Here is a 7,963-nt window from a genome sequence, read left to right on the forward strand (position 1 = left end):
GATCACCACACTGGGCTGAGAGATCACCAGACTGGACTGAGAGATCACCACACCGGACTGAGAGATCACCAGACCGGGCCGGGAGATCACCACACAGGACTGAGAGATCACCACACCGGACTGAGAGATCACCACACCAGACTGAGAGATCACCGCACTGGCCTGAGATATCACCACACCGGGCTGAGAGATCACCACACCGGACTGAGAGATCACAAGACCGGGCCGGGAGATCATCACACAGGACAGAGAGATCGCCACACCGGACTGAGAGATCACCTCACCGGACTGAGTGATCCTCACACCGGGCCAAGAGAGATTATCGCACTGGGCTGAGAGATCACAAGACCGGGCCCGGAGATCATCACACCGGGCAGAGAGATCACAACACCGGGCTGAGACATTACCACACCGGACTGAGAGATCACCGCACTGGGCTGAGATATCACCACACCGGGCTGAGAGATCACCAGACAGGACAGAGAGATCACCACACCGGACTGACAGATCTCCGCACTGGGCTGAGATATCACCACACCAGGCTGAGAGATACCACACTGGGCTGAGAGATCACCACATCGGGCTGAGAGATCTCCACACCGGGCTGAGAGATCACCACACAGGACAGAGAGATCACTACATCGGACTGAGAGATCTCTGCACTGGGCTGAGATATCACCACACCGGGCTGAGAGATCACCACACAGGACAGAGAGATCACTACATCGGACTGAGAGATCTCTGCACTGGGCTGAGATATCAGCACACCAGGCTGAGAGACACCACACTGGGCTGAGAGATCACCACATCGGGCTGAGAGATCTCCACACCATGCCGAGAGATCACCATACCGGGCCGAGAGATCACCCCACCAGGCTGAGAGATCATCACACTGGGCTGAGAGATCACCACACCGGGCCGAGAGATCACCACACCGGGCTGAGAGATCATCACGCTGGGCTGAGAGATCACCACACCGAACTGAGAGATCACCACACCGAGCAGAGAGAACACCACACCGGGCCGAGAGATCACCACACCGGGCTCAGAGATCATCACACTGGACTGAGAGATCAACACACCGGGCTGAGAGATCATCACACTGGGCTGAGAGATCACCACACCGGGCCGAGCGTTCACCACACCGGACTGAGAGATCACCACACCGGGCTGAGAGATCATCACACCGGGCCGAGAGATCACCACACCGGGCCGAGCGTTCACCACACCGGACTGAGAGATCACCACACCGGGCTGAGAGATCACCGCACCGGGCTGAGGGATCATCACACCAGACCGAGAGATCACCACACCAGGCCGAGAGATCACCACACAGCACCGAGAGATCACCACACCAGACTGAGAGATCACTCACCGGGCTGAGAGATCTCCACACCATGCCGAGAGATCACCATTCCGGGCTGAAAGATTATCACACTGGGCTGAGAGATCACCACACCGGACTGAGAGATCACCACACCGGGCTGAGAGATCACCGCACCGGTCTGAGGGATCACCACACCAGACCGAGAGATCACCACACATCATCGAGAGATCACCACACCGGGCTGAGAGATCATCACACTGGGCTGAGAGATCACCACACCGAGCTGAGAGATCATCACACCGGGCCGAGCGTTCACCACACCGGACTGAGAGATCACCACACCGGGCTGAGAGATCACCGCACTTGGCTGAGGGATCACCACACCAGACCGAGAGATCACCACACCAGGCCAAGAGATCACCACACAGCACCGAGAGATCACCACACCGGACTGAGAGATCACTCACCGGGCTGAGAGATCACCACACCGGACCGAGAGATCACCACACTGGGCCGAGAGATCACCACACCGGATTGAGAGATCACCGCACCGGGCTGAGATATCATCACACCAGCCCGAGGGATCACCACACAGGGATGAGAGATCACCACACCGGGCTCAGAGATCATCACACTGGGCAGAGAGATCACCACACCGACCTGAGAGATCACCACACCGCGCCTAGATATCACCACACCGGGCTGAGAGATCATCACACTGGGCTGAGAGATCACCACACCGAGCTGAGAGATCATCACAGTGGGCTGAGAGAACACCACACCGGGCCGAGAGATCACCACACCGGGCAGAGAGATTACCACACCGGACTGAGAGATCTCCACACTTAGGCTGAGATATCACCACACCGGGCTGTGAGATCATCACAATGGACTGTGAGATCACCACACTGGACTGAGAGATCACCACACCGGACTGAGTGATCCTCACACCGGGCCGAGAGAGATCACCTCACCGGGCTGAGAGATCACCTCACTGGTCTGAAAGATCATCACACCAGGCTGAGAGATCACCACACCGGGCCGAGAGATTACCACACCAGACTGAGAGATCACCGCACTGGCCTGAGATGTCACCACACCGGTCTGAGAGATCACCACACCGGACTGAGAGATCCTCACACCTGGCCAAGAGAGATCATCGCACTGGGCTGAGAGATCACAAGACCGGGCCGGGAGATCATCACACCGGGCAGAGAGATCACAACACCGGGCTGAGACATTACCACACCGGACTGAGAGATCACCGCACTGGGCTGAGATATCACCACACCGGGCTGAGAGATCACCAGACAGGACAGAGAGATCACCACACCGGACTGAGAGATCACCTCACCGGACTGAGTGATCCTCACACCGGGCCAAGAGAGATCATCGCACTGGGCTGAGAGATCACAAGACCGGGCCGGGAGATCATCACACCGGGCAGAGAGATCACAACACCGGGCTGAGACATTACCACACCGGACTGAGAGATCACCGCACTGGGCTGAGATATCACCACACCGGGCTGAGAGATCACCAGACAGGACAGAGTGATCACCACACCGGACTGACAGATCTCCGCACTGGGCTGAGATATCACCACACCAGGCTGAGAGATACCACACTGGGCTGAGAGATCACCACAACGGGCTGAGAGATTACCACACCGGACTGAGAGATCACTAAATCGGGCTGAGAGATCCCCACACCGGGCTGAGAGATCACCACACCAGGCTGGGAGATCACCACACCGGGCCGAGAGATCACCACACTGGGCCGAGAGATCACCACACCGGATTGTGAGATCACAGCACCGGGCTGAGATATCACCACACCGGGCGGAGCGATCACCACACAGGACAGACAGATCACCACATCGGACTGAGAGATCTCCGCACTGGGCTGAGATATCACCACACCAGGCTGAGAGACACCACACTGGGCTGAGAGATCACCACAACGGGCTGAGAGATTACCACACCGGACTGAGAGATCACCACACCGGGCTGAGAGATCACCGCACCGATCTGAGGGATCACCACACCAGACCGAGAGATCACCACACATCATCGAGAGATCACCACACCGGACTGAGAGATCACTCACCGGGCTGAGAGATCTTCACACCATGCCGGGAGATCACCATACCGGGCCGAGAGATCACCACACCGGGCCGTGAGATCACCACACCGGGCTGAGAGATCATCACACTGGGCTGAGAGATCACCACACCGAGCTGAGAGATCACCACACCGAGCTGAGAGAACACCACACCGGGCCGAGAGATCACCACACCGGGCTCAGAGATCATCACACTGGACTGAGAGATCACCACACCGGGCTGAGAGATCATCACACTGGGCTGAGAGATCACCACACCGAGCTGAGAGATCATCACACCGGGCCGAGCGTTCACCACACCGGACTGAGAGATCACCACACCGGGCTGAGAGATCACCGCACTGGGCTGAGGGATCACCACACCAGACCGAGAGATCACCACACCAGGCCAAGAGATCACCACACAGCACCGAGAGATCACCACACCGGACTGAGAGATCACTCACCGGGCTGAGAGATCACCACACCGGACCGAGAGATCACCACACTGGGCCGAGAGATCACCACACCGTATTGAGAGATCACCGCACCGGGCTGAGATATCATCACACCAGCCCGAGGGATCACCACACAGGGATGAGAGATCACCACACCGGGCTCAGAGATCATCACACTGGGCAGAGAGATCACCACACCGAGCTGAGAGATCACCACACCGCGCCTAGATATCACCACACCGGGCTGAGAGATCATCACACTGGGCTGAGAGATCACCACACTGGACTGAGAGATCACCACACCAGACCGAGAGATCACCACCCCGGAATGAGAGATCACCACACTGGGCTGAGAGATCATCACACTGAGCCGAGAGATCACCATACCGGGCTAGGAGATCACCACGCCGAACTGAGAGATCACCACACCGGGCCAAGAGATCACCACACTGGGGTGATAGATCATCACACTGGGCCGAGAAATCACCACACCGGGCTGAGAGATTACCACACAGGGCTGAGCGATCACCACACCGGGCCGAGAGATCACCACACTCGGCTGAGATATCAACACACCGAGCTGAGAGATCACCACACCGGGCCAAGAGATCACCACACCAGGCTGAGAGATAACCACACCGGGCCAAGAGATCACCACATCAGGCTGAGAGATCACTACACCGGGCTGAGAGATCACCACACCGGGCCGAGAGATCATCACACCGGGCTGAGAGATCATCACACCGGACCAAGAGATCACCACACCGGGCCGAGAGATCATCACACTGGGCCGAGAGATCACCACACCGGGCTGAGAGATCAGCACACCAGGCTGAGAGATCATCACACCAGGCAGAGAGATTACCACACCGGACTGAGAGATCTCCACACTGGGCTGAGATATCACCACACCGGGCTGTGAGATCACCACAATGGACTGAGAGGTCACCACACTGGACTGAGAGATCACCGTACCAGACCGAGAGATCACCACCCCGGAATGAGAGATCACCACACTGGGCCAAGAGATCACCTCACCGGGCTGAGAGATCACCACACTGGACCGAGAGATCACTACACTGGACTGTGATATCACCACACCGGGCTGAGAGATCACCGCACCGGGCTGAGAGATCACCGCACCGGGCTGAGAGATCACCACACCAGGCCGAGAGATCACCACACCAGGCCGAGAGATCACCACACCGGAATGAGAGATCACCACAAAGCACCGACAGATCACCACACCGGACTGAGAGATCACTCACCGGGCTGAGAGATCACCACACCGGGCCGGGAGATCACCACACCGGGCTGAGATATCACCACACCAGGCTGAGAGGTCACCATACCGGGCCAAGAGATCACCACATTGGGCTGAGAGATCACCACACTGGGCCGAGCGATCATCACACTGGACCAAGAGATCACCACGCTGGGCCGAGAGATCATAACACTGGGCCGAGACATTACCACACTGGGCTGAGAGATCGCCACACCGGGCCGAGAGATCACCACACTCGGCTGAGATATCACCACACCGGGCTGAGAGATCACCACACCGGGCCAAGAGATCACCACATTGGGCTGAGAGATCACCACACTGGGCCGAGCGATCATCACACCGGACCAAGAGATCACCACACTGGGCCGAGAGATCAAAACACTGGGCCGAGAGATCACTACACTGGACTGAGAGATCACCACAACGGGCTGAGAGAGCATCACACTGGGCCAAGAGATTACCACACAGGGCTGAGCGATCACCACACCGGGCCGAGAGATCACCACACTCGGCTGAGATATCAACACACCGAGCTTAGATATCACCACACCGGGCCAAGAGATCACCACACCAGGCTGAGAGATCACCACACCGGGCCAAGAGATCACCACATCAGGCTGAGAGATCACTACACCGGGCTGAGAGATCACCACACCGTGCCGAGAGATCATTACACCGGGCTGAGAGATCATCACACCGGACCAAGAGATCACCACACCGGGCCGAGAGATCACCACACTGGGCCGAGCGATCATCACACCGGACCAAGAGATCACCACACTGGGCCGAGAGATCAAAACACTGGGCCGAGAGATCACTACACTGGACTGAGAGATCACCACAACGGGCTGAGAGAGCATCACACTGGGCCAAGAGATTACCACACAGGGCTGAGCGATCACCACACCGGGCCGAGAGATCACCACACTCGGCTGAGATATCAACACACCGAGCTTAGATATCACCACACCGGGCCAAGAGATCACCACACCAGGCTGAGAGATCACCACACCGGGCCAAGAGATCACCACATCAGGCTGAGAGATCACTACACCGGGCTGAGAGATCACCACACCGTGCCGAGAGATCATTACACCGGGCTGAGAGATCATCACACCGGACCAAGAGATCACCACACCGGGCCGAGAGATCATCACACTGGGCCGAGAGATCATAACACCGGGCTGAGAGATCACCACACCGAGCTGAGAGATCACCACACCGGGCCGAGAGATCATCACACTGGGCCGAGAGATCATAACACCGGGCTGAGAGATCACCACACTGGGCTGAGAGATCATCACACTGGACCAAGAGATCACCACACCGGGCCGAGAGATCATCACACTGGGCCGAGAGATCATAACACCGGGCTGAGAGATCACCACACTGGGCTGAGAGACCATCACACTGGACCAAGAGATCACCACACCGGGCCGAGAGATCATCACACTGGACCAAGAGATCACCACACCGGGCCGAGAGATCATCACACTGGGCCGAGAGATCATAACACCGGGCTGAGAGATCACCACACCGGGCCGAGAGATCACCACACCGGGCTGAGAGATCACCGCACCGGGCTGAGATATCACTACACCAGGCCAAGAGATCACCACACCGGGCTGATAGATCATCACACTGGACCGAGAGATCACCACACCGAGCTGAGAGATCACCACACCGGGCCGAGAGATCATCACACTGGGCCGAGAGATCATAACACCGGGCTGAGAGATCACCACACTGGGCTGAGAGATCATCACACTGGGCCGAGAGATCATCACACTGGGCCGAGCGATCTTAACACCGGGCTGAGAGATCACCACACTGGGCTGAGAGATCATCACACTGGGCCGACAGATCATCACACCGGCCCAAGAGATCACCACACCAGGCCAAGAGATCACCACACCGAGCTGAGAGATCACCACACCGGGCCAAGAGATCACCACACTGGGCTGAGCGATCATCACACTCGGCCGAGAAATCACCACACGGGGCTGAGAGATCACTACTCCGGGCTAAGAGATTACCACACTGGGCTGAGAGATCATCACACTGGGCTGAGAGATCACAACACCGGGCTGAGAGAGCATCACACTGGGCCAAGAGATTACCACACTGGGCTGAGAGATCACCACACCGGGCCGGGAGATCACCACACCGGGCTGAGATATCACCACACCAGGCTGAGAGGTCACCATACCGGGCCAAGAGATCACCACATTGGGCTGAGAGATCACCACACTGGGCCGAGCGATCATCACACTGGACCAAGAGATCACCACGCTGGGCCGAGAGATCATAACACTGGGCCGAGACATTACTACACTGGGCTGAGAGATCGCCACACCGGGCCGAGAGATCACCACACTCGGCTGAGATATCACCACACCGGGCTGAGAGATCGCCACACCGGGCCAAGAGAACACTACACCAGGCTGAGAGATCACCACACCGGGCCAAGAGATCACCACATCAGGCTGAGAGATCACTACACCGGGCTGAGAGATCACCACACCGTGCCGAGAGATCATTACACCGGGCTGAGAGATCATCACACCGGACCAAGAGATCACCACACCGGGCCGAGAGATCATCACACTGGGCCGAGAGATCATAACACCGGGCTGAGAGATCACCACACCGAGCTGAGAGATCACCACACCGGGCCGAGAGATCATCACACTGGGCCGAGAGATCATAACACCGGGCTGAGAGATCACCACACTGGGCTGAGAGATCATCACACTGGACCAAGAGATCACCACACCGGGCCGAGAGATC

This window comes from Chiloscyllium punctatum, chromosome 31 (assembly GCF_047496795.1).
Source record: "Chiloscyllium punctatum isolate Juve2018m chromosome 31, sChiPun1.3, whole genome shotgun sequence".
NCBI classification, from domain to species: Eukaryota; Metazoa; Chordata; class Chondrichthyes; order Orectolobiformes; family Hemiscylliidae; genus Chiloscyllium; species Chiloscyllium punctatum.